The sequence below is a fragment of the Capricornis sumatraensis genome, chromosome 10, assembly GCF_032405125.1.
Source record: "Capricornis sumatraensis isolate serow.1 chromosome 10, serow.2, whole genome shotgun sequence".
Taxonomy (NCBI): Eukaryota; Metazoa; Chordata; class Mammalia; order Artiodactyla; family Bovidae; genus Capricornis; species Capricornis sumatraensis.
The window spans coordinates 42145882-42171163 of NC_091078.1; the positions used below are offsets into that span (position 1 = coordinate 42145882).

General features: G+C 71.2%; 12 non-coding genes across 12 annotated transcripts; all 12 read left to right on the forward strand.

Annotated features, from left to right (window-relative positions):
• Positions 1–1368: 1368 nt before the first annotated feature.
• LOC138088125 (5S ribosomal RNA) lies at positions 1369–1487 on the forward strand. The gene has a single exon (XR_011145709.1). It is a non-coding gene; the product is annotated as a 5S ribosomal RNA (ribosomal RNA).
• Positions 1488–3453: 1966 nt separating this feature from the next.
• On the forward strand, positions 3454–3572 carry LOC138088126 (5S ribosomal RNA). Its single transcript, XR_011145710.1, has one exon. It is a non-coding gene; the product is annotated as a 5S ribosomal RNA (ribosomal RNA).
• A 1961-nt stretch (positions 3573–5533) lies between these two features.
• LOC138088128 (5S ribosomal RNA) lies at positions 5534–5652 on the forward strand. Its single transcript, XR_011145712.1, has one exon. It is a non-coding gene; the product is annotated as a 5S ribosomal RNA (ribosomal RNA).
• A 1962-nt stretch (positions 5653–7614) lies between these two features.
• LOC138088130 (5S ribosomal RNA) lies at positions 7615–7733 on the forward strand. Its single transcript, XR_011145713.1, has one exon. It is a non-coding gene; the product is annotated as a 5S ribosomal RNA (ribosomal RNA).
• A 1970-nt stretch (positions 7734–9703) lies between these two features.
• Positions 9704–9822, forward strand: LOC138088131 (5S ribosomal RNA). Its single transcript, XR_011145714.1, has one exon. It is a non-coding gene; the product is annotated as a 5S ribosomal RNA (ribosomal RNA).
• Positions 9823–11795: 1973 nt separating this feature from the next.
• LOC138088132 (5S ribosomal RNA) lies at positions 11796–11914 on the forward strand. Its single transcript, XR_011145715.1, has one exon. It is a non-coding gene; the product is annotated as a 5S ribosomal RNA (ribosomal RNA).
• A 1953-nt stretch (positions 11915–13867) lies between these two features.
• Positions 13868–13986, forward strand: LOC138088133 (5S ribosomal RNA). Its single transcript, XR_011145716.1, has one exon. It is a non-coding gene; the product is annotated as a 5S ribosomal RNA (ribosomal RNA).
• A 1962-nt stretch (positions 13987–15948) lies between these two features.
• On the forward strand, positions 15949–16067 carry LOC138087890 (5S ribosomal RNA). The gene has a single exon (XR_011145493.1). It is a non-coding gene; the product is annotated as a 5S ribosomal RNA (ribosomal RNA).
• A 1952-nt stretch (positions 16068–18019) lies between these two features.
• On the forward strand, positions 18020–18138 carry LOC138087891 (5S ribosomal RNA). The gene has a single exon (XR_011145494.1). It is a non-coding gene; the product is annotated as a 5S ribosomal RNA (ribosomal RNA).
• A 1959-nt stretch (positions 18139–20097) lies between these two features.
• Positions 20098–20216, forward strand: LOC138087892 (5S ribosomal RNA). The gene has a single exon (XR_011145495.1). It is a non-coding gene; the product is annotated as a 5S ribosomal RNA (ribosomal RNA).
• Positions 20217–22180: 1964 nt separating this feature from the next.
• Positions 22181–22299, forward strand: LOC138087894 (5S ribosomal RNA). Its single transcript, XR_011145496.1, has one exon. It is a non-coding gene; the product is annotated as a 5S ribosomal RNA (ribosomal RNA).
• Positions 22300–24262: 1963 nt separating this feature from the next.
• LOC138087895 (5S ribosomal RNA) lies at positions 24263–24381 on the forward strand. The gene has a single exon (XR_011145497.1). It is a non-coding gene; the product is annotated as a 5S ribosomal RNA (ribosomal RNA).
• The last annotated feature ends 901 nt before the right edge of the window (positions 24382–25282 follow it).

Genomic DNA, 25282 nt, shown 5'->3' on the forward strand with positions numbered 1-25282 from the left:
GGCCCCCCAGTCGACCCGACCCCACCGTCGCCCACCGACACACTCACACGCACACTCTCTCCCACACTCAGCTTCTGGCCTGGGGGCGGGGGCTGGGTCTCGCCTCAGGGAGCCAAGCCGAAGGGGACCTTTGAGACCTCGGCTGCGAGGAAGTCTTGGGGTCCCCACGGGTGATTGCCAGCCCCAGGGCACCGCGTCCAGCCCGGGCTCGCCCGGCCCAAGGCTGACGCCCCCTCCCTTGCGCACGGGCCGCTCTCTGCGGTGTGTGACGGTCTGTGCCAGAGTGTCCGTCTCGGATGGGATGCCATCCCCTGTCCCCTGTCCGTGTCCCGCTTTCCGTCTCTCTGTCGGTCGCTCTGTGTCTCCCTCTCTCTGGCTCTCCCTCCCTGGGTGTGCCTGCGCGCTCGTGTCTGTCTGTCTGTCTGCATCTGCCTCTGCCTCTGCCTCTGCCCTCTCGCCGTCTTGGGAGCCTGTCTCTGAACCTTCATCTCTTTCCGTCTCTGTCTCTCCTGACCCCCGGGCCTCCCGTCCCTTCCTCTGGCCCCGGCCTCTCACGGGTGGGTGCTCTGGCTGTGGCCCTGGCTGACGAGCTTGCGCCGGCCGGCTGTCTCACTTGGCGTGGGTGCCTGCGAGTGTGTCTGTGTGCCTGTCCGTGTGGCTGCATGTCGTTCGTCTGCACCCTCAGCAAGGTCCTGTGCTTGGAGGGCGGCGTGGGGGCAAGGAGGGGGGGGGTCTCGGTGGGGCGAAGGGGCGGGGCTGACGAGCTCTGGGCGCCGGCGCTGGTGGCTCCAGGTGGGTTTGGGCACCGCGCAGGTGCCGGGCAGGATGGGCGCTCAGGGCCACGGCTGGGCTGCGCCTAGGCCCGCAGGAGGCTCAGAGGACCGCGGGCCCCAGCGGGCCCCAGCGGGCCCCGAGGCCAGACAGATCCGGGGCCACGTGGCCCTGGGCAGCGAACGCCTTGGGGAGGTGGGCGAGGGGGTGGGGGAGGGGCGGCGGCCCCCGAGCCGGGTGGTGCCTGGAGGGTCCCAGGGTGGGAGAGCGCCAAGACCTCCGCGCCCCTCACTCCACCCTCCCCGCTACAGCCCCCGGCAGGCACACCCGGCCGGCTGCTCCGGGTCCCGGAAGCCCTGTGGTCCCCCGGGCCGGGCCGGCCGAGTGTTGGCCGGGGGTGACGGGGGGCGGGGGGCGGGGCGGCGTGGGCCGGCCACTGGGCCGCCGGGAGTCCGGTCGCGGGTGGTGCAGCTCAAGTGCAGCGCGCGCTCCGTGGAGAGCTGGAGAGCTGCGGCCGCCGGCTGGCCCGACCGGCAGGTCAGAGCGAAAGGCAGGCGCAGCGCAGGGCTCTTAGGGCGCCTGGCGGCAGCCGCCTCCGTCTACGGCCATACCACCCTGAACGCGCCCGATCTCGTCTGATCTCGGAAGCTAAGCAGGGTCGGGCCCGGTTAGTACTTGGATGGGAGACCGCCTGGGAATACCGGGTGCTGTAGGCTTTTTGTTGTCTCTTTTTTTCCCTGCCTCCCCTCTCCTTTAGCCCCGGGCCCCAGCCGCACCGCAAGCCCCGCCTGCCGCTGGCCCCTGGCACCCCACCGCGCTCAGAGCCGCCGCCTGCCTTCCAGCCCCTCTCAGGTTGGGTGGCCGGGGCCCCGACTCCCGCTGCAGACCTGGGTTGCCTCCGCGCGGCCCGCGAGCCCCTGGGCTTTCGGCGTCCAGGAAACCAGAGGAACGGCGGGGGCGGGGGCGCGGGGGTCTCTGTCTGGGGCTCCCTTGGCAGGCCTCAGGCAATTCTGGGCGGGGCCGGGGCCACAGCCCCACCCCCAGACGCATCCTGCCAGGCAACCTCGAGGTCTCCCGCAGGCGCGGGCGCACAACACACACACACACACACACACACACACACACACACCCTCACGCCCGCCCCCCCGCCCCCCAAACACAGACACACCCCCCGCAGCCCAGACAGGTCAAGAGCGGGAAACCACAAGTAAGGGAGACGGAGAAAGAGGGAGAGAGAGAGACAGCAAGAGGACCACACAGGCTTCCAAAGGCCCGGCCGCCACACCCTCCCCCCTCCACTGTGGGTATCCACCCGGCCCCCCAGTCGACCCGACCCCACCGTCGCCCACCGACACACTCACACGCACACTCTCTCCCACACTCAGCTTCTGGCCTGGGGGCGGGGGCTGGGTCTCGCCTCAGGGAGCCAAGCCGAAGGGGACCTTTGAGACCTCGGCTGCGAGGAAGTCTTGGGGTCCCCACGGGTGATTGCCAGCCCCAGGGCACCGCGTCCAGCCCGGGCTCGCCCGGCCCAAGGCTGACGCCCCCTCCCTTGCGCACGGGCCGCTCTCTGCGGTGTGTGACGGTCTGTGCCAGAGTGTCCGTCTCGGATGGGATGCCATCCCCTGTCCCCTGTCCGTGTCCCGCTTTCCGTCTCTCTGTCGGTCGCTCTGTGTCTCCCTCTCTCTGGCTCTCCCTCCCTGGGTGTGCCTGCGCGCTCGTGTCTGTCTGTCTGTCTGCATCTGCCTCTGCCTCTGCCTCTGCCCTCTCGCCGTCTTGGGAGCCTGTCTCTGAACCTTCATCTCTTTCCGTCTCTGTCTCTCCTGACCCCCGGGCCTCCCGTCCCTTCCTCTGGCCCCGGCCTCTCACGGGTGGGTGCTCTGGCTGTGGCCCTGGCTGACGAGCTTGCGCCGGCCGGCTGTCTCACTTGGCGTGGGTGCCTGCGAGTGTGTCTGTGTGCCTGTCCGTGTGGCTGCATGTCGTTCGTCTGCACCCTCAGCAAGGTCCTGTGCTTGGAGGGCGGCGTGGGGGCAAGGAGGGGGGGGGTCTCGGTGGGGCGAAGGGGCGGGGCTGACGAGCTCTGGGCGCCGGCGCTGGTGGCTCCAGGTGGGTTTGGGCACCGCGCAGGTGCCGGGCAGGATGGGCGCTCAGGGCCACGGCTGGGCTGCGCCTAGGCCCGCAGGAGGCTCAGAGGACCGCGGGCCCCAGCGGGCCCCAGCGGGCCCCGAGGCCAGACAGATCCGGGGCCACGTGGCCCTGGGCAGCGAACGCCTTGGGGAGGTGGGCGAGGGGGTGGGGGAGGGGCGGCGGCCCCCGAGCCGGGTGGTGCCTGGAGGGTCCCAGGGTGGGAGAGCGCCAAGACCTCCGCGCCCCTCACTCCACCCTCCCCCCTACAGCCCCCGGCAGGCACACCCGGCCGGCTGCTCCGGGTCCCGGAAGCCCTGTGGTCCCCCGGGCCGGGCCGGCCGAGTGTTGGCCGGGGGTGACGGGGGGCGGGGGGCGGGGCGGCGTGGGCCGGCCACCGGGCCGCCGGGAGTCCGGTCGCGGGTGGTGCAGCTCAAGTGCAGCGCGCGCTCCGTGGAGAGCTGGAGAGCTGCGGCCGCCGGCTGGCCCGATCGGCAGGTCAGAGCGAAAGGCAGGCGCAGCGCAGGGCTCTTAGGGCGCCTGGCGGCAGCCGCCTCCGTCTACGGCCATACCACCCTGAACGCGCCCGATCTCGTCTGATCTCGGAAGCTAAGCAGGGTCGGGCCCGGTTAGTACTTGGATGGGAGACCGCCTGGGAATACCGGGTGCTGTAGGCTTTTTGTTGTCTCTTTTTTTCCCTACCTCCCCTCTCCTTTAGCCCCGGGCCCCAGGCGCACCGCAAGCCCCGCCTGCTGCTGGCCCCTGGCACCCCACCGCGCTCAGAGCCGCCGCCTGCCTTCCAGCCCCTCTCAGGTTGGGTGGCCGGGGCCCCGACTCCCGCTGCAGACCTGGGTTGCCTCCGCGCGGCCCGCGAGCCCCTGGGCTTTCGGCGTCCAGGAAACCAGAGGAACGGCGGGGGCGGGGGCGCGGGGGTCTCTGTCTGGGGCTCCCTTGGCAGGCCTCAGGCAATTCTGGGCGGGGCCGGGGCCCCAGCCCCACCCCCAGACGCATCCTGCCAGGCAACCTCGAGGTCTCCCGCAGGCGCGGGCGCACAACACACACACACACACACACACACACACACACCCTCACGCCCGCCCCCCCGCCCCCCAAACACAGACACACCCCCCGCAGCCCAGACAGGTCAAGAGCGGGAAACCACAAGTAAGGGAGACGGAGAAAGAGGGAGAGAGAGAGACAGCAAGAGGACCACACAGGCTTCCAAAGGCCCGGCCGCCACACCCTCCCCCCTCCACTGTGGGTATCCACCCGGCCCCCCAGTCGACCCGACCCCACCGTCGCCCACCGACACACTCACACGCACACTCTCTCCCACACTCAGCTTCTGGCCTGGGGGCGGGGGCTGGGTCTCGCCTCAGGGAGCCAAGCCGAAGGGGACCTTTGAGACCTCGGCTGCGAGGAAGTCTTGGGGTCCCCACGGGTGATTGCCAGCCCCAGGGCACCGCGTCCAGCCCGGGCTCGCCCGGCCCAAGGCTGACGCCCCCTCCCTTGCGCACGGGCCGCTCTCTGCGGTGTGTGACGGTCTGTGCCAGAGTGTCCGTCTCGGATGGGATGCCATCCCCTGTCCCCTGTCCGTGTCCCGCTTTCCGTCTCTCTGTCGGTCGCTCTGTGTCTCCCTCTCTCTGGCTCTCCCTCCCTGGGTGTGCCTGCGCGCTCGTGTCTGTCTGTCTGTCTGCATCTGCCTCTGCCTCTGCCTCTGCCCTCTCGCCGTCTTGGGAGCCTGTCTCTGAACCTTCATCTCTTTCCGTCTCTGTCTCTCCTGACCCCCGGGCCTCCCGTCCCTTCCTCTGGCCCCGGCCTCTCACGGGTGGGTGCTCTGGCTGTGGCCCTGGCTGACGAGCTTGCGCCGGCCGGCTGTCTCACTTAGCGTGGGTGCCTGCGAGTGTGTCTGTGTGCCTGTCCGTGTGGCTGCATGTCGCTCGTCTGCACCCTCAGCAAGGTCCTGTGCTTGGAGGGCGGCGTGGGGGCAAGGGGGGGGGGGCCTCGGTGGGGCGAAGGGGCGGGGCTGACGAGCTCTGGGCGCCGGCGCTGGTGGCTCCAGGTGGGTTTGGTCACCGCGCAGGTGCCGGGCAGGATGGGCGCTCAGGGCCACGGCTGGGCTGCGCCTAGGCCCGCAGGAGGCTCAGAGGACCGCGGGCCCCAGCGGGCCCCAGCGGGCCCCGAGGCCAGACAGATCCGGGGCCACGTGGCCCTGGGCAGCGAACGCCTTGGGGAGGTGGGCGAGGGGGTGGGGGAGGGGCGGCGGCCCCCGAGCCGGGTGGTGCCTGGAGGGTCCCAGGGTGGGAGAGCGCCAAGACCTCCGCGCCCCTCACTCCACCCTCCCCCCTACAGCCCCCGGCAGGCACACCCGGCCGGCTGCTCCGGGTCCCGGAAGCCCTGTGGTCCCCCGGGCCGGGCCGGCCGAGTGTTGGCCGGGGGTGACGGGGGGCGGGGGGCGGGGCGGCGTGGGCCGGCCACCGGGCCGCCGGGAGTCCGGTCGCGGGTGGTGCAGCTCAAGTGCAGCGCGCGCTCCGTGGAGAGCTGGAGAGCTGCGGCCGCCGGCTGGCCCGACCGGCAGGTCAGAGCGAAAGGCAGGCGCAGCGCAGGGCTCTTAGGGCGCCTGGCGGCAGCCGCCTCCGTCTACGGCCATACCACCCTGAACGCGCCCGATCTCGTCTGATCTCGGAAGCTAAGCAGGGTCGGGCCCGGTTAGTACTTGGATGGGAGACCGCCTGGGAATACCGGGTGCTGTAGGCTTTTTGTTGTCTCTTTTTTTCCCTACCTCCCCTCTCCTTTAGCCCCGGGCCCCAGGCGCACCGCAAGCCCCGCCTGCTGCTGGCCCCTGGCACCCCACCGCGCTCAGAGCCGCCGCCTGCCTTCCAGCCCCTCTCAGGTTGGGTGGCCGGGGCCCCGACTCCCGCTGCAGACCTGGGTTGCCTCCGCGCGGCCCGCGAGCCCCTGGGCTTTCGGCGTCCAGGAAACCAGAGGAACGGCGGGGGCGGGGGCGCGGGGGTCTCTGTCTGGGGCTCCCTTGGCAGGCCTCAGGCAATTCTGGGCGGGGCCGGGGCCCCAGCCCCACCCCCAGACGCATCCTGCCAGGCAACCTCGAGGTCTCCCGCAGGCGCGGGCGCACAACACACACACACACACACACACACACACACACACCCTCACGCCCGCCCCCCCGCCCCCCAAACACAGACACACCCCCCGCAGCCCAGACAGGTCAAGAGCGGGAAACCACAAGTAAGGGAGACGGAGAAAGAGGGAGAGAGAGAGACAGCAAGAGGACCACACAGGCTTCCAAAGGCCCGGCCGCCACACCCTCCCCCCTCCACTGTGGGTATCCACCCGGCCCCCCAGTCGACCCGACCCCACCGTCGCCCACCGACACACTCACACGCACACTCTCTCCCACACTCAGCTTCTGGCCTGGGGGCGGGGGCTGGGTCTCGCCTCAGGGAGCCAAGCCGAAGGGGACCTTTGAGACCTCGGCTGCGAGGAAGTCTTGGGGTCCCCACGGGTGATTGCCAGCCCCAGGGCACCGCGTCCAGCCCGGGCTCGCCCGGCCCAAGGCTGACGCCCCCTCCCTTGCGCACGGGCCGCTCTCTGCGGTGTGTGACGGTCTGTGCCAGAGTGTCCATCTCGGATGGGATGCCATCCCCTGTCCCCTGTCCGTGTCCCGCTTTCCGTCTCTCTGTCGGTCGCTCTGTGTCTCCCTCTCTCTGGCTCTCCCTCCCTGGGTGTGCCTGCGCGCTCGTGTCTGTCTGTCTGTCTGCATCTGCCTCTGCCTCTGCCTCTGCCCTCTCGCCGTCTTGGGAGCCTGTCTCTGAACCTTCATCTCTTTCCGTCTCTGTCTCTCCTGACCCCCGGGCCTCCCGTCCCTTCCTCTGGCCCCGGCCTCTCACGGGTGGGTGCTCTGGCTGTGGCCCTGGCTGACGAGCTTGCGCCGGCCGGCTGTCTCACTTAGCGTGGGTGCCTGCGAGTGTGTCTGTGTGCCTGTCCGTGTGGCTGCATGTCGCTCGTCTGCACCCTCAGCAAGGTCCTGTGCTTGGAGGGCGGCGTGGGGGCAAGGGGGGGGGGCCTCGGTGGGGCGAAGGGGCGGGGCTGACGAGCTCTGGGCGCCGGCGCTGGTGGCTCCAGGTGGGTTTGGGCACCGCGCAGGTGCCGGGCAGGATGGGCGCTCAGGGCCACGGCTGGGCTGCGCCTAGGCCCGCAGGAGGCTCAGAGGACCGCGGGCCCCAGCGGGCCCCAGCGGGCCCCGAGGCCAGACAGATCCGGGGCCACGTGGCCCTGGGCAGCGAACGCCTTGGGGAGGTGGGCGAGGGGGTGGGGGAGGGGCGGCGGCCCCCGAGCCGGGTGGTGCCTGGAGGGTCCCAGGGTGGGAGAGCGCCAAGACCTCCGCGCCCCTCACTCCACCCTCCCCCCTACAGCCCCCGGCAGGCACACCCGGCCGGCTGCTCCGGGTCCCGGAAGCCCTGTGGTCCCCCGGGCCGGGCCGGCCGAGTGTTGGCCGGGGGTGACGGGGGGCGGGGGGCGGGGCGGCGTGGGCCGGCCACCGGGCCGCCGGGAGTCCGGTCGCGGGTGGTGCAGCTCAAGTGCAGCGCGCGCTCCGTGGAGAGCTGGAGAGCTGCGGCCGCCGGCTGGCCCGACCGGCAGGTCAGAGCGAAAGGCAGGCGCAGCGCAGGGCTCTTAGGGCGCCTGGCGGCAGCCGCCTCCGTCTACGGCCATACCACCCTGAACGCGCCCGATCTCGTCTGATCTCGGAAGCTAAGCAGGGTCGGGCCCGGTTAGTACTTGGATGGGAGACCGCCTGGGAATACCGGGTGCTGTAGGCTTTTTGTTGTCTCTTTTTTTCCCTGCCTCCCCTCTCCTTTAGCCCCGGGCCCCAGCCGCACCGCAAGCCCCGCCTGCCGCTGGCCCCTGGCACCCCACCGCGCTCAGAGCCGCCGCCTGCCTTCCAGCCCCTCTCAGGTTGGGTGGCCGGGGCCCCGACTCCCGCTGCAGACCTGGGTTGCCTCCGCGCGGCCCGCGAGCCCCTGGGCTTTCGGCGTCCAGGAAACCAGAGGAACGGCGGGGGCGGGGGCGCGGGGGTCTCTGTCTGGGGCTCCCTTGGCAGGCCTCAGGCAATTCTGGGCGGGGCCGGGGCCACAGCCCCACCCCCAGACGCATCCTGCCAGGCAACCTCGAGGTCTCCCGCAGGCGCGGGCGCACAACACACACACACACACACACACACACACACACACACACACCCTCACGCCCGCCCCCCCGCCCCCCAAACACAGACACACCCCCCGCAGCCCAGACAGGTCAAGAGCCGGAAACCACAAGTAAGGGAGACGGAGAAAGAGGGAGAGAGAGAGACAGCAAGAGGACCACACAGGCTTCCAAAGGCCCGGCCGCCACACCCTCCCCCCTCCACTGTGGGTATCCACCCGGCCCCCCAGTCGACCCGACCCCACCGTCGCCCACCGACACACTCACACGCACACTCTCTCCCACACTCAGCTTCTGGCCTGGGGGCGGGGGCTGGGTCTCGCCTCAGGGAGCCAAGCCGAAGGGGACCTTTGAGACCTCGGCTGCGAGGAAGTCTTGGGGTCCCCACGGGTGATTGCCAGCCCCAGGGCACCGCGTCCAGCCCGGGCTCGCCCGGCCCAAGGCTGACGCCCCCTCCCTTGCGCACGGGCCGCTCTCTGCGGTGTGTGACGGTCTGTGCCAGAGTGTCCGTCTCGGATGGGATGCCATCCCCTGTCCCCTGTCCGTGTCCCGCTTTCCGTCTCTCTGTCGGTCGCTCTGTGTCTCCCTCTCTCTGGCTCTCCCTCCCTGGGTGTGCCTGCGCGCTCGTGTCTGTCTGTCTGTCTGCATCTGCCTCTGCCTCTGCCTCTGCCCTCTCGCCGTCTTGGGAGCCTGTCTCTGAACCTTCATCTCTTTCCGTCTCTGTCTCTCCTGACCCCCGGGCCTCCCGTCCCTTCCTCTGGCCCCAGCCTCTCACGGGTGGGTGCTCTGGCTGTGGCCCTGGCTGACGAGCTTGCGCCGGCCGGCTGTCTCACTTAGCGTGGGTGCCTGCGAGTGTGTCTGTGTGCCTGTCCGTGTGGCTGCATGTCGCTCGTCTGCACCCTCAGCAAGGTCCTGTGCTTGGAGGGCGGCGTGGGGGCAAGGGGGGGGGGGGTCTCGGTGGGGCGAAGGGGCGGGGCTGACGAGCTCTGGGCGCCGGCGCTGGTGGCTCCAGGTGGGTTTGGGCACCGCGCAGGTGCCGGGCAGGATGGGCGCTCAGGGCCACGGCTGGGCTGCGCCTAGGCCCGCAGGAGGCTCAGAGGACCGCGGGCCCCAGCGGGCCCCAGCGGGCCCCGAGGCCAGACAGATCCGGGGCCACGTGGCCCTGGGCAGCGAACGCCTTGGGGAGGTGGGCGAGGGGGTGGGGGAGGGGCGGCGGCCCCCGAGCCGGGTGGTGCCTGGAGGGTCCCAGGGTGGGAGAGCGCCAAGACCTCCGCGCCCCTCACTCCACCCTCCCCCCTACAGCCCCCGGCAGGCACACCCGGCCGGCTGCTCCGGGTCCCGGAAGCCCTGTGGTCCCCCGGGCCGGGCCGGCCGAGTGTTGGCCGGGGGTGACGGGGGGCGGGGGGCGGGGCGGCGTGGGCCGGCCACCGGGCCGCCGGGAGTCCGGTCGCGGGTGGTGCAGCTCAAGTGCAGCGCGCGCTCCGTGGAGAGCTGGAGAGCTGCGGCCGCCGGCTGGCCCGACCGGCAGGTCAGAGCGAAAGGCAGGCGCAGCGCAGGGCTCTTAGGGCGCCTGGCGGCAGCCGCCTCCGTCTACGGCCATACCACCCTGAACGCGCCCGATCTCGTCTGATCTCGGAAGCTAAGCAGGGTCGGGCCCGGTTAGTACTTGGATGGGAGACCGCCTGGGAATACCGGGTGCTGTAGGCTTTTTGTTGTCTCTTTTTTTCCCTGCCTCCCCTCTCCTTTAGCCCCGGGCCCCAGCCGCACCGCAAGCCCCGCCTGCCGCTGGCCCCTGGCACCCCACCGCGCTCAGAGCCGCCGCCTGCCTTCCAGCCCCTCTCAGGTTGGGTGGCCGGGGCCCCGACTCCCGCTGCAGACCTGGGTTGCCTCCGCGCGGCCCGCGAGCCCCTGGGCTTTCGGCGTCCAGGAAACCAGAGGAACGGCGGGGGCGGGGGCGCGGGGGTCTCTGTCTGGGGCTCCCTTGGCAGGCCTCAGGCAATTCTGGGCGGGGCCGGGGCCCCAGCCCCACCCCCAGACGCATCCTGCCAGGCAACCTCGAGGTCTCCCGCAGGCGCGGGCGCACAACACACACACACACACACACACACACACACACACACACACACACCCTCACGCCCGCCCCCCCGCCCCCCAAACACAGACACACCCCCCGCAGCCCAGACAGGTCAAGAGCCGGAAACCACAAGTAAGGGAGACGGAGAAAGAGGGAGAGAGAGAGACAGCAAGAGGACCACACAGGCTTCCAAAGGCCCGGCCGCCACACCCTCCCCCCTCCACTGTGGGTATCCACCCGGCCCCCCAGTCGACCCGACCCCACCGTCGCCCACCGACACACTCACACGCACACTCTCTCCCACACTCAGCTTCTGGCCTGGGGGCGGGGGCTGGGTCTCGCCTCAGGGAGCCAAGCCGAAGGGGACCTTTGAGACCTCGGCTGCGAGGAAGTCTTGGGGTCCCCACGGGTGATTGCCAGCCCCAGGGCACCGCGTCCAGCCCGGGCTCGCCCGGCCCAAGGCTGACGCCCCCTCCCTTGCGCACGGGCCGCTCTCTGCGGTGTGTGACGGTCTGTGCCAGAGTGTCCGTCTCGGATGGGATGCCATCCCCTGTCCCCTGTCCGTGTCCCGCTTTCCGTCTCTCTGTCGGTCGCTCTGTGTCTCCCTCTCTCTGGCTCTCCCTCCCTGGGTGTGCCTGCGCGCTCGTGTCTGTCTGTCTGTCTGCATCTGCCTCTGCCTCTGCCTCTGCCCTCTCGCCGTCTTGGGAGCCTGTCTCTGAACCTTCATCTCTTTCCGTCTCTGTCTCTCCTGACCCCCGGGCCTCCCGTCCCTTCCTCTGGCCCCAGCCTCTCACGGGTGGGTGCTCTGGCTGTGGCCCTGGCTGACGAGCTTGCGCCGGCCGGCTGTCTCACTTAGCGTGGGTGCCTGCGAGTGTGTCTGTGTGCCTGTCCGTGTGGCTGCATGTCGCTCGTCTGCACCCTCAGCAAGGTCCTGTGCTTGGAGGGCGGCGTGGGGGCAAGGGGGGGGGGGTCTCGCTGGGGCGAAGGGGCGGGGCTGACGAGCTCTGGGCGCCGGCGCTGGTGGCTCCAGGTGGGTTTGGGCACCGCGCAGGTGCCGGGCAGGATGGGCGCTCAGGGCCACGGCTGGGCTGCGCCTAGGCCCGCAGGAGGCTCAGAGGACCGCGGGCCCCAGCGGGCCCCAGCGGGCCCCGAGGCCAGACAGATCCGGGGCCACGTGGCCCTGGGCAGCGAACGCCTTGGGGAGGTGGGCGAGGGGGTGGGGGAGGGGCGGCGGCCCCCGAGCCGGGTGGTGCCTGGAGGGTCCCAGGGTGGGAGAGCGCCAAGACCTCCGCGCCCCTCACTCCACCCTCCCCCCTACAGCCCCCGGCAGGCACACCCGGCCGGCTGCTCCGGGTCCCGGAAGCCCTGTGGTCCCCCGGGCCGGGCCGGCCGAGTGTTGGCCGGGGGTGACGGGGGGCGGGGGGCGGGGCGGCGTGGGCCGGCCACCGGGCCGCCGGGAGTCCGGTCGCGGGTGGTGCAGCTCAAGTGCAGCGCGCGCTCCGTGGAGAGCTGGAGAGCTGCGGCCGCCGGCTGGCCCGACCGGCAGGTCAGAGCGAAAGGCAGGCGCAGCGCAGGGCTCTTAGGGCGCCTGGCGGCAGCCGCCTCCGTCTACGGCCATACCACCCTGAACGCGCCCGATCTCGTCTGATCTCGGAAGCTAAGCAGGGTCGGGCCCGGTTAGTACTTGGATGGGAGACCGCCTGGGAATACCGGGTGCTGTAGGCTTTTTGTTGTCTCTTTTTTTCCCTGCCTCCCCTCTCCTTTAGCCCCGGGCCCCAGCCGCACCGCAAGCCCCGCCTGCCGCTGGCCCCTGGCACCCCACCGCGCTCAGAGCCGCCGCCTGCCTTCCAGCCCCTCTCAGGTTGGGTGGCCGGGGCCCCGACTCCCGCTGCAGACCTGGGTTGCCTCCGCGCGGCCCGCGAGCCCCTGGGCTTTCGGCGTCCAGGAAACCAGAGGAACGGCGGGGGCGGGGGCGCGGGGGTCTCTGTCTGGGGCTCCCTTGGCAGGCCTCAGGCAATTCTGGGCGGGGCCGGGGCCCCAGCCCCACCCCCAGACGCATCCTGCCAGGCAACCTCGAGGTCTCCCGCAGGCGCGGGCGCACAACACACACACACACACACACACACCCTCACGCCCGCCCCCCCGCCCCCCAAACACAGACACACCCCCCGCAGCCCAGACAGGTCAAGAGCCGGAAACCACAAGTAAGGGAGACGGAGAAAGAGGGAGAGAGAGAGACAGCAAGAGGACCACACAGGCTTCCAAAGGCCCGGCCGCCACACCCTCCCCCCTCCACTGTGGGTATCCACCCGGCCCCCCAGTCGACCCGACCCCACCGTCGCCCACCGACACACTCACACGCACACTCTCTCCCACACTCAGCTTCTGGCCTGGGGGCGGGGGCTGGGTCTCGCCTCAGGGAGCCAAGCCGAAGGGGACCTTTGAGACCTCGGCTGCGAGGAAGTCTTGGGGTCCCCACGGGTGATTGCCAGCCCCAGGGCACCGCGTCCAGCCCGGGCTCGCCCGGCCCAAGGCTGACGCCCCCTCCCTTGCGCACGGGCCGCTCTCTGCGGTGTGTGACGGTCTGTGCCAGAGTGTCCGTCTCGGATGGGATGCCATCCCCTGTCCCCTGTCCGTGTCCCGCTTTCCGTCTCTCTGTCGGTCGCTCTGTGTCTCCCTCTCTCTGGCTCTCCCTCCCTGGGTGTGCCTGCGCGCTCGTGTCTGTCTGTCTGTCTGCATCTGCCTCTGCCTCTGCCTCTGCCCTCTCGCCGTCTTGGGAGCCTGTCTCTGAACCTTCATCTCTTTCCGTCTCTGTCTCTCCTGACCCCCGGGCCTCCCGTCCCTTCCTCTGGCCCCGGCCTCTCACGGGTGGGTGCTCTGGCTGTGGCCCTGGCTGACGAGCTTGCGCCGGCCGGCTGTCTCACTTGGCGTGGGTGCCTGCGAGTGTGTCTGTGTGCCTGTCCGTGTGGCTGCATGTCGCTCGTCTGCACCCTCAGCAAGGTCCTGTGCTTGGAGGGCGGCGTGGGGGCAAGGGGGGGGGGGTCTCGCTGGGGCGAAGGGGCGGGGCTGACGAGCTCTGGGCGCCGGCGCTGGTGGCTCCAGGTGGGTTTGGGCACCGCGCAGGTGCCGGGCAGGATGGGCGCTCAGGGCCACGGCTGGGCTGCGCCTAGGCCCGCAGGAGGCTCAGAGGACCGCGGGCCCCAGCGGGCCCCAGCGGGCCCCGAGGCCAGACAGATCCGGGGCCACGTGGCCCTGGGCAGCGAACGCCTTGGGGAGGTGGGCGAGGGGGTGGGGGAGGGGCGGCGGCCCCCGAGCCGGGTGGTGCCTGGAGGGTCCCAGGGTGGGAGAGCGCCAAGACCTCCGCGCCCCTCACTCCACCCTCCCCCCTACAGCCCCCGGCAGGCACACCCGGCCGGCTGCTCCGGGTCCCGGAAGCCCTGTGGTCCCCCGGGCCGGGCCGGCCGAGTGTTGGCCGGGGGTGACGGGGGGCGGGGGGCGGGGCGGCGTGGGCCGGCCACCGGGCCGCCGGGAGTCCGGTCGCGGGTGGTGCAGCTCAAGTGCAGCGCGCGCTCCGTGGAGAGCTGGAGAGCTGCGGCCGCCGGCTGGCCCGACCGGCAGGTCAGAGCGAAAGGCAGGCGCAGCGCAGGGCTCTTAGGGCGCCTGGCGGCAGCCGCCTCCGTCTACGGCCATACCACCCTGAACGCGCCCGATCTCGTCTGATCTCGGAAGCTAAGCAGGGTCGGGCCCGGTTAGTACTTGGATGGGAGACCGCCTGGGAATACCGGGTGCTGTAGGCTTTTTGTTGTCTCTTTTTTTCCCTGCCTCCCCTCTCCTTTAGCCCCGGGCCCCAGCCGCACCGCAAGCCCCGCCTGCCGCTGGCCCCTGGCACCCCACCGCGCTCAGAGCCGCCGCCTGCCTTCCAGCCCCTCTCAGGTTGGGTGGCCGGGGCCCCGACTCCCGCTGCAGACCTGGGTTGCCTCCGCGCGGCCCGCGAGCCCCTGGGCTTTCGGCGTCCAGGAAACCAGAGGAACGGCGGGGGCGGGGGCGCGGGGGTCTCTGTCTGGGGCTCCCTTGGCAGGCCTCAGGCAATTCTGGGCGGGGCCGGGGCCCCAGCCCCACCCCCAGACGCATCCTGCCAGGCAACCTCGAGGTCTCCCGCAGGCGCGGGCGCACAACACACACACACACACACACACACACACACACACCCTCACGCCCGCCCCCCCGCCCCCCAAACACAGACACACCCCCCGCAGCCCAGACAGGTCAAGAGCGGGAAACCACAAGTAAGGGAGACGGAGAAAGAGGGAGAGAGAGAGACAGCAAGAGGACCACACAGGCTTCCAAAGGCCCGGCCGCCACACCCTCCCCCCTCCACTGTGGGTATCCACCCGGCCCCCCAGTCGACCCGACCCCACCGTCGCCCACCGACACACTCACACGCACACTCTCTCCCACACTCAGCTTCTGGCCTGGGGGCGGGGGCTGGGTCTCGCCTCAGGGAGCCAAGCCGAAGGGGACCTTTGAGACCTCGGCTGCGAGGAAGTCTTGGGGTCCCCACGGGTGATTGCCAGCCCCAGGGCACCGCGTCCAGCCCGGGCTCGCCCGGCCCAAGGCTGACGCCCCCTCCCTTGCGCACGGGCCGCTCTCTGCGGTGTGTGACGGTCTGTGCCAGAGTGTCCGTCTCGGATGGGATGCCATCCCCTGTCCCCTGTCCGTGTCCCGCTTTCCGTCTCTCTGTCGGTCGCTCTGTGTCTCCCTCTCTCTGGCTCTCCCTCCCTGGGTGTGCCTGCGCGCTCGTGTCTGTCTGTCTGTCTGCATCTGCCTCTGCCTCTGCCTCTGCCCTCTCGCCGTCTTGGGAGCCTGTCTCTGAACCTTCATCTCTTTCCGTCTCTGTCTCTCCTGACCCCCGGGCCTCCCGTCCCTTCCTCTGGCCCCGGCCTCTCACGGGTGGGTGCTCTGGCTGTGGCCCTGGCTGACGAGCTTGCGCCGGCCGGCTGTCTCACTTGGCGTGGGTGCCTGCGAGTGTGTCTGTGTGCCTGTCCGTGTGGCTGCATGTCGCTCGTCTGCACCCTCAGCAAGGTCCTGTGCTTGGAGGGCGGCGTGGGGGCAAGGGGGGGGGGTCTCGGTGGGGCGAAGGGGCGGGGCTGACGAGCTCTGGGCGCCGGCGCTGGTGGCTCCAGGTGGGTTTGGGCACCGCGCAGGTGCCGGGCAGGATGGGCGCTCAGGGCCACGGCTGGGCTGCGCCTAGGCCCGCAGGAGGCTCAGAGGACCGCGGGCCCCAGCGGGCCCCAGCGGGCCCCGAGGCCAGACAGATCCGGGGCCACGTGGCCCTGGGCAGCGAACGCCTTGGGGAGGTGGGCGAGGGGGTGGGGGAGGGGCGGCGGCCCCCGAGCCGGGTGGTGCCTGGAGGGTCCCAGGGTGGGAGAGCGCCAAGACCTCCGCGCCCCTCACTCCACCCTCCCCCCTACAGCCCCCGGCAGGCACACCCGGCCGGCTGCTCCGGGTCCCGGAAGCCCTGTGGTCCCCCGGGCCGGGCCGGCCGAGTGTTGGCCGGGGGTGACGGGGGGCGGGGGGCGGGGCGGCGTGGGCCGGCCACCGGGCCGCCGGGAGTCCGGTCGCGGGTGGTGCAGCTCAAGTGCAGCGCGCGCTCCGTGGAGAGCTGGAGAGCTGCGGCCGCCGGCTGGCCCGACCGGCAGGTCAGAGCGAAAGGCAGGCGCAGCGCAGGGCTCTTAGGGCGCCTGGCGGCAGCCGCCTCCGTCTACGGCCATACCACCCTGAACGCGCCCGATCTCGTCTGATCTCGGAAGCTAAGCAGGGTCGGGCCCGGTTAGTACTTGGATGGGAGACCGCCTGGGAATACCGGGTGCTGTAGGCTTTTTGTTGTCTCTTTTTTTCCCTGCCTCCCCTCTCCTTTAGCCCCGGGCCCCAGCCGCACCGCAAGCCCCGCCTGCCGCTGGCCCCTGGCACCCCACCGCGCTCAGAGCCGCCGCCTGCCTTCCAGCCCCTCTCAGGTTGGGTGGCCGGGGCCCCGACTCCCGCTGCAGACCTGGGTTGCCTCCGCGCGGCCCGCGAGCCCCTGGGCTTTCGGCGTCCAGGAAACCAGAGGAACGGCGGGGGCGGGGGCGCGGGGGTCTCTGTCTGGGGCTCCCTTGGCAGGCCTCAGGCAATTCTGGGCGGGGCCGGGGCCCCAGCCCCACCCCCAGACGCATCCTGCCAGGCAACCTCGAGGTCTCCCGCAGGCGCGGGCGCACAACACACACACACACACACACACACCCTCACGCCCGCCCCCCCGCCCCCCAAACACAGACACACCCCCCGCAGCCCAGACAGGTCAAGAGCCGGAAACCACAAGTAAGGGAGACGGAGAAAGAGGGAGAGAGAGAGACAGCAAGAGGACCACACAGGCTTCCAAAGGCCCGGCCGCCACACCCTCCCCCCTCCACTGTGGGTATCCACCCGGCCCCCCAGTCGACCCGACCCCACCGTCGCCCACCGACACACTCACACGCACACTCTCTCCCACACTCAGCTTCTGGCCTGGGGGCGGGGGCTGGGTCTCGCCTCAGGGAGCCAAGCCGAAGGGGACCTTTGAGACCTCGGCTGCGAGGAACTCTTGGGGTCCCCACGGGTGATTGCCAGCCCCAGGGCACCGCGTCCAGCCCGGGCTCGCCCGGCCCAAGGCTGACGCCCCCTCCCTTGCGCACGGGCCGCTCTCTGCGGTGTGTGACGGTCTGTGCCAGAGTGTCCTTCTCGGATGGGATGCCATCCCCTGTCCCCTGTCCGTGTCCCGCTTTCCGTCTCTCTGTCGGTCGCTCTGTGTCTCCCTCTCTCTGGCTCTCCCTCCCTGGGTGTGCCTGCGCGCTCGTGTCTGTCTGTCTGTCTGCATCTGCCTCTGCCTCTGCCTCTGCCCTCTCGCCGTCTTGGGAGCCTGTCTCTGAACCTTCATCTCTTTCCGTCTCTGTCTCTCCTGACCCCCGGGCCTCCCGTCCCTTCCTCTGGCCCCGGCCTCTCACGGGTGGGTGCTCTGGCTGTGGCCCTGGCTGACGAGCTTGCGCCGGCCGGCTGTCTCACTTGGCGTGGGTGCCTGCGAGTGTGTCTGTGTGCCTGTCCGTGTGGCTGCATGTCGCTCGTCTGCACCCTCAGCAAGGTCCTGTGCTTGGAGGGCGGCGTGGGGGCAAGGGGGGGGGGTCTCGGTGGGGCGAAGGGGCGGGGCTGACGAGCTCTGGGCGCCGGCGCTGGTGGCTCCAGGTGGGTTTGGGCACCGCGCAGGTGCCGGGCAGGATGGGCGCTCAGGGCCACGGCTGGGCTGCGCCTAGGCCCGCAGGAGGCTCAGAGGACCGCGGGCCCCAGCGGGCCCCAGCGGGCCCCGAGGCCAGACAGATCCGGGGCCACGTGGCCCTGGGCAGCGAACGCCTTGGGGAGGTGGGCGAGGGGGTGGGGGAGGGGCGGCGGCCCCCGAGCCGGGTGGTGCCTGGAGGGTCCCAGGGTGGGAGAGCGCCAAGACCTCCGCGCCCCTCACTCCACCCTCCCCCCTACAGCCCCCGGCAGGCACACCCGGCCGGCTGCTCCGGGTCCCGGAAGCCCTGTGGTCCCCCGGGCCGGGCCGGCCGAGTGTTGGCCGGGGGTGACGGGGGGCGGGGGGCGGGGCGGCGTGGGCCGGCCACCGGGCCGCCGGGAGTCCGGTCGCGGGTGGTGCAGCTCAAGTGCAGCGCGCGCTCCGTGGAGAGCTGGAGAGCTGCGGCCGCCGGCTGGCCCGACCGGCAGGTCAGAGCGAAAGGCAGGCGCAGCGCAGGGCTCTTAGGGCGCCTGGCGGCAGCCGCCTCCGTCTACGGCCATACCACCCTGAACGCGCCCGATCTCGTCTGATCTCGGAAGCTAAGCAGGGTCGGGCCCGGTTAGTACTTGGATGGGAGACCGCCTGGGAATACCGGGTGCTGTAGGCTTTTTGTTGTCTCTTTTTTTCCCTGCCTCCCCTCTCCTTTAGCCCCGGGCCCCAGCCGCACCGCAAGCCCCGCCTGCCGCTGGCCCCTGGCACCCCACCGCGCTCAGAGCCGCCGCCTGCCTTCCAGCCCCTCTCAGGTTGGGTGGCCGGGGCCCCGACTCCCGCTGCAGACCTGGGTTGCCTCCGCGCGGCCCGCGAGCCCCTGGGCTTTCGGCGTCCAGGAAACCAGAGGAACGGCGGGGGCGGGGGCGCGGGGGTCTCTGTCTGGGGCTCCCTTGGCAGGCCTCAGGCAATTCTGGGCGGGGCCGGGGCCCCAGCCCCACCCCCAGACGCATCCTGCCAGGCAACCTCGAGGTCTCCCGCAGGCGCGGGCGCACAACACACACACACACACACACACACCCTCACGCCCGCCCCCCCGCCCCCCAAACACAGACACACACCCCGCAGCCCAGACAGGTCAAGAGCCGGAAACCACAAGTAAGGGAGACGGAGAAAGAGGGAGAGAGAGAGACAGCAAGAGGACCACACAGGCTTCCAAAGGCCCGGCCGCCACACCCTCCCCCCTCCACTGTGGGTATCCACCCGGCCCCCCAGTCGACCCGACCCCACCGTCGCCCACCGACACACTCACACGCACACTCTCTCCCACACTCAGCTTCTGGCCTGGGGGCGGGGGCTGGGTCTCGCCTCAGGGAGCCAAGCCGAAGGGGACCTTTGAGACCTCGGCTGCGAGGAAGTCTTGGGGTCCCCACGGGTGATTGCCAGCCCCAGGGCACCGCGTCCAGCCCGGGCTCGCCCGGCCCAAGGCTGACGCCCCCTCCCTTGCGCACGGGCCGCTCTCTGCGGTGTGTGACGGTCTGTGCCAGAGTGTCCGTCTCGGATGGGATGCCATCCCCTGTCCCCTGTCCGTGTCCCGCTTTCCGTCTCTCTGTCGGTCGCTCTGTGTCTCCCTCTCTCTGGCTCTCCCTCCCTGGGTGTGCCTGCGCGCTCGTGTCTGTCTGTCTGTCTGCATCTGCCTCTGCCTCTGCCTCTGCCCTCTCGCCGTCTTGGGAGCCTGTCTCTGAACCTTCATCTCTTTCCGTCTCTGTCTCTCCTGACCCCCGGGCCTCCCGTCCCTTCCTCTGGCCCCGGCCTCTCACGGGTGGGTGCTCTGGCTGTGGCCCTGGCTGACGAGCTTGCGCCGGCCGGCTGTCTCACTTGGCGTGGGTGCCTGCGAGTGTGTCTGTGTGCCTGTCCGTGTGGCTGCATGTCGCTCGTCTGCACCCTCAGCAAGGTTCTGTGCTTGGAGGGCGGCGTGGGGGCAAGGGGGGGGGTCTCGGTGGGGCGAAGGGGCGGGGCTGACGAGCTCTGGGCGCCGGCGCTGGTGGCTCCAGGTGGGTTTGGGCACCGCGCAGGTGCCGGGCAGGATGGGCGCTCAGGGCCACGGCTGGGCTGCGCCTAGGCCCGCAGGAGGCTCAGAGGACCGCGGGCCCCAGCGGGCCCCAGCGGGCCCCGAGGCCAGACAGATCCGGGGCCACGTGGCCCTGGGCAGCGAACGCCTTGGGGAGGTGGGCGAGGGGGTGGGGGGGTGGGGGAGGGGCGGCGGCCCCCGAGCCGGGTGGTGCCTGGAGGGTCCCAGGGTGGGAGAGCGCCAAGACCTCCGCGCCCCTCACTCCACCCTCCCCCCTACAGCCCCCGGCAGGCACACCCGGCCGGCTGCTCCGGGTCCCGGAAGCCCTGTGGTCCCCCGGGCCGGGCCGGCCGAGTGTTGGCCGGGGGTGACGGGGGGCGGGGGGCGGGGCGGCGTGGGCCGGCCACCGGGCCGCCGGGAGTCCGGTCGCGGGTGGTGCAGCTCAAGTGCAGCGCGCGCTCCGTGGAGAGCTGGAGAGCTGCGGCCGCCGGCTGGCCCGACCGGCAGGTCAGAGCGAAAGGCAGGCGCAGCGCAGGGCTCTTAGGGCGCCTGGCGGCAGCCACCTCCGTCTACGGCCATACCACCCTGAACGCGCCCGATCTCGTCTGATCTCGGAAGCTAAGCAGGGTCGGGCCCGGTTAGTACTTGGATGGGAGACCGCCTGGGAATACCGGGTGCTGTAGGCTTTTTGTTGTCTCTTTTTTTCCCTGCCTCCCCTCTCCTTTAGCCCCGGGCCCCAGCCGCACCGCAAGCCCCGCCTGCCGCTGGCCCCTGGCACCCCACCGCGCTCAGAGCCGCCGCCTGCTTTCCAGCCCCTCTCAGGTTGGGTGGCCGGGGCCCCGACTCCCGCTGCAGACCTGGGTTGCCTCCGCGCGGCCCGCGAGCCCCTGGGCTTTCGGCGTCCAGGAAACCAGAGGAACGGCGGGGGCGGGGGCGCGGGGGTCTCTGTCTGGGGCTCCCTTGGCAGGCCTCAGGCAATTCTGGGCGGGGCCGGGGCCCCAGCCCCACCCCCAGACGCATCCTGCCAGGCAACCTCGAGGTCTCCCGCAGGCGCGGGCGCACAACACACACACACACACACACACACACACACACACACCCTCACGCCCGCCCCCCCGCCCCCCAAACACAGACACACCCCCCGCAGCCCAGACAGGTCAAGAGCCGGAAACCACAAGTAAGGGAGACGGAGAAAGAGGGAGAGAGAGAGACAGCAAGAGGACCACACAGGCTTCCAAAGGCCCAGCCGCCACACCCTCCCCCCTCCACTGTGGGTATCCACCCGGCCCCCCAGTCGACCCGACCCCACCGTCGCCCACCAACACACTCACACGCACACTCTCTCCCACACTCAGCTTCTGGCCTGGGGGCGGGGGCTGGGTCTCGCCTCAGGGAGCCAAGCCGAAGGGGACCTTTGAGACCTCGGCTGGGAGGAAGTCTTGGGGTCCCCACGGGTGATTGCCAGCCCCAGGGCACCGCGTCCAGCCCGGGCTCGCCCGGCCCAAGGTTGACGCCCCCTCCCTTGCGCACGGGCCGCTCTCTGCGGTGTGTGACGGTCTGTGCCAGAGTGTCCGTCTCGGATGGGATGCCATCCCCTGTCCCCTGTCCGTGTCCCGCTTTCCGTCTCTCTGTCGGTCGCTCTGTGTCTCCCTCTCTCTGGCTCTCCCTCCCTGGGTGTGCCTGCGCGCTCGTGTCTGTCTGTCTGTCTGCATCTGCCTCTGCCTCTGCCTCTGCCCTCTCGCCGTCTTGGGAGCCTGTCTCTGAACCTTCATCTCTTTCCGTCTCTGTCTCTCCTGACCCCCGGGCCTCCCGTCCCTTCCTCTGGCCCCGGCCTCTCACGGGTGGGTGCTCTGGCTGTGGCCCTGGCTGACGAGCTTGCGCCGGCCGGCTGTCTCACTTAGCGTGGGTGCCTGCGAGTGTGTCTGTGTGCCTGTCCGTGTGGCTGCATGTCGCTCGTCTGCACCCTCAGCAAGGTCCTGTGCTTGGAGGGCGGCGTGGGGGCAAGGGGGGGGGGTCTCGGTGGGGCGAAGGGGCGGGGCTGACGAGCTCTGGGCGCCGGCGCTGGTGGCTCCAGGTGGGTTTGGGCACCGCGCAGGTGCCGGGCAGGATGGGCGCTCAGGGCCACGGCTGGGCTGCGCCTAGGCCCGCAGGAGGCTCAGAGGACCGCGGGCCCCAGCGGGCCCCAGCGGGCCCCGAGGCCAGACAGATCCGGGGCCACGTGGCCCTGGGCAGCGAACGCCTTGGGGAGGTGGGCGAGGGGGTGGGGGAGGGGCGGCGGCCCCCGAGCCGGGTGGTGCCTGGAGGGTCCCAGGGTGGGAGAGCGCCAAGACCTCCGCGCCCCTCACTCCACCCTCCCCCCTACAGCCCCCGGCAGGCACACCCGGCCGGCTGCTCCGGGTCCCGGAAGCCCTGTGGTCCCCCGGGCCGGGCCGGCCGAGTGTTGGCCGGGGGTGACGGGGGGCGGGGGGCGGGGCGGCGTGGGCCGGCCACCGGGCCGCCGGGAGTCCGGTCGCGGGTGGTGCAGCTCAAGTGCAGCGCGCGCTCCGTGGAGAGCTGGAGAGCTGCGGCCGCCGGCTGGCCCGACCGGCAGGTCAGAGCGAAAGGCAGGCGCAGCGCAGGGCTCTTAGGGCGCCTGGCGGCAGCCGCCTCCGTCTACGGCCATACCACCCTGAACGCGCCCGATCTCGTCTGATCTCGGAAGCTAAGCAGGGTCGGGCCCGGTTAGTACTTGGATGGGAGACCGCCTGGGAATACCGGGTGCTGTAGGCTTTTTGTTGTCTCTTTTTTTCCCTGCCTCCCCTCTCCTTTAGCCCCGGGCCCCAGCCGCACCGCAAGCCCCGCCTGCCGCTGGCCCCTGGCACCCCACCGCGCTCAGAGCCGCCGCCTGCCTTCCAGCCCCTCTCAGGTTGGGTGGCCGGGGCCCCGACTCCCGCTGCAGACCTGGGTTGCCTCCGCGCGGCCCGCGAGCCCCTGGGCTTTCGGCGTCCAGGAAACCAGAGGAACGGCGGGGGCGGGGGCGCGGGGGTCTCTGTCTGGGGCTCCCTTGGCAGGCCTCAGGCAATTCTGGGCGGGGCCGGGGCCCCAGCCCCACCCCCAGACGCATCCTGCCAGGCAACCTCGAGGTCTCCCGCAGGCGCGGGCGCACAACACACACACACACACACACACACACACACACACCCTCACGCCCGCCCCCCCGCCCCCCAAACACAGACACACCCCCCGCAGCCCAGACAGGTCAAGAGCGGGAAACCACAAGTAAGGGAGACGGAGAAAGAGGGAGAGAGAGAGACAGCAAGAGGACCACACAGGCTTCCAAAGGCCCGGCCGCCACACCCTCCCCCCTCCACTGTGGGTATCCACCCGGCCCCCCAGTCGACCCGACCCCACCGTCGCCCACCGACACACTCACACGCACACTCTCTCCCACACTCAGCTTCTGGCCTGGGGGCGGGGGCTGGGTCTCGCCTCAGGGAGCCAAGCCGAAGGGGACCTTTGAGACCTCGGATGCGAGGAAGTCTTGGGGTCCCCACGGGTGATTGCCAGCCCCAGGGCACCGCGTCCAGCCCGGGCTCGCCCGGCCCAAGGCTGACGCCCCCTCCCTTGTGCACGGGCCGCTCTCTGCGGTGTGTGACGGTCTGTGCCAGAGTGTCCGTCTCGGATGGGATGCCATCCCCTGTCCCCTGTCCGTGTCCCGCTTTCCGTCTCTCTGTCGGTCGCTCTGTGTCTCCCTCTCTCTGGCTCTCCCTCCCTGGGTGTGCCTGCGCGCTCGTGTCTGTCTGTCTGTCTGCATCTGCCTCTGCCTCTGCCTCTGCCCTCTCGCCGTCTTGGGAGCCTGTCTCTGAACCTTCATCTCTTTCCGTCTCTGTCTCTCCTGACCCCCGGGCCTCCCGTCCCTTCCTCTGGCCCCGGCCTCTCACGGGTGGGTGCTCTGGCTGTGGCCCTGGCTGACGAGCTTGCGCCGGCCGGCTGTCTCACTTAGCGTGGGTGCCTGCGAGTGTGTCTGTGTGCCTGTCCGTGTGGCTGCATGTCGCTCGTCTGCACCCTCAGCAAGGTCCTGTGCTTGGAGGGCGGCGTGGGGGCAAGGGGGGGGGGGCCTCGGTGGGGCGAAGGGGCGGGGCTGACGAGCTCTGGGCGCCGGCGCTGGTGGCTCCAGGTGGGTTTGGGCACCGCGCAGGTGCCGGGCAGGATGGGCGCTCAGGGCCACGGCTGGGCTGCGCCTAGGCCCGCAGGAGGCTCAGAGGACCGCGGGCCCCAGCGGGCCCCAGCGGGCCCCGAGGCCAGACAGATCCGGGGCCACGTGGCCCTGGGCAGCGAACGCCTTGGGGAGGTGGGCGAGGGGGTGGGGGAGGGGCGGCGGCCCCCGAGCCGGGTGGTGCCTGGAGGGTCCCAGGGTGGGAGAGCGCCAAGACCTCCGCGCCCCTCACTCCACCCTCCCCCCTACAGCCCCCGGCAGGCACACCCGGCCGGCTGCTCCGGGTCCCGGAAGCCCTGTGGTCCCCCGGGCCGGGCCGGCCGAGTGTTGGCCGGGGGTGACGGGGGGCGGGGGGCGGGGCGGCGTGGGCCGGCCACCGGGCCGCCGGGAGTCCGGTCGCGGGTGGTGCAGCTCAAGTGCAGCGCGCGCTCCGTGGAGAGCTGGAGAGCTGCGGCCGCAGGCTGGCCCGACCGGCAGGTCAGAGCGAAAGGCAGGCGCAGCGCAGGGCTCTTAGGGCGCCTGGCGGCAGCCGCCTCCGTCTACGGCCATACCACCCTGAACGCGCCCGATCTCGTCTGATCTCGGAAGCTAAGCAGGGTCGGGCCCGGTTAGTACTTGGATGGGAGACCGCCTGGGAATACCGGGTGCTGTAGGCTTTTTGTTGTCTCTTTTTTTCCCTGCCTCCCCTCTCCTTTAGCCCCGGGCCCCAGCCGCACCGCAAGCCCCGCCTGCCGCTGGCCCCTGGCACCCCACCGCGCTCAGAGCCGCCGCCTGCCTTCCAGCCCCTCTCAGGTTGGGTGGCCGGGGCCCCGACTCCCGCTGCAGACCTGGGTTGCCTCCGCGCGGCCCGCGAGCCCCTGGGCTTTCGGCGTCCAGGAAACCAGAGGAACGGCGGGGGCGGGGGCGCGGGGGTCTCTGTCTGGGGCTCCCTTGGCAGGCCTCAGGCAATTCTGGGCGGGGCCGGGGCCACAGCCCCACCCCCAGACGCATCCTGCCAGGCAACCTCGAGGTCTCCCGCAGGCGCGGGCGCACAACACACACACACACACACACACACACACACACACACACCCTCACGCCCGCCCCCCCGCCCCCCAAACACAGACACACCCCCCGCAGCCCAGACAGGTCAAGAGCCGGAAACCACAAGTAAGGGAGACGGAGAAAGAGGGAGAGAGAGAGACAGCAAGAGGACCACACAGGCTTCCAAAGGCCCGGCCGCCACACCCTCCCCCCTCCACTGTGGGTATCCACCCGGCCCCCCAGTCGACCCGACCCCACCGTCGCCCACCGACACACTCACACGCACACTCTCTCCCACACTCAGCTTCTGGCCTGGGGGCGGGGGCTGGGTCTCGCCTCAGGGAGCCAAGCCGAAGGGGACCTTTGAGACCTCGGCTGCGAGGAAGTCTTGGGGTCCCCACGGGTGATTGCCAGCCCCAGGGCACCGCGTCCAGCCCGGGCTCGCCCGGCCCAAGGCTGACGCCCCCTCCCTTGCGCACGGGCCGCTCTCTGCGGTGTGTGACGGTCTGTGCCAGAGTGTCCGTCTCGGATGGG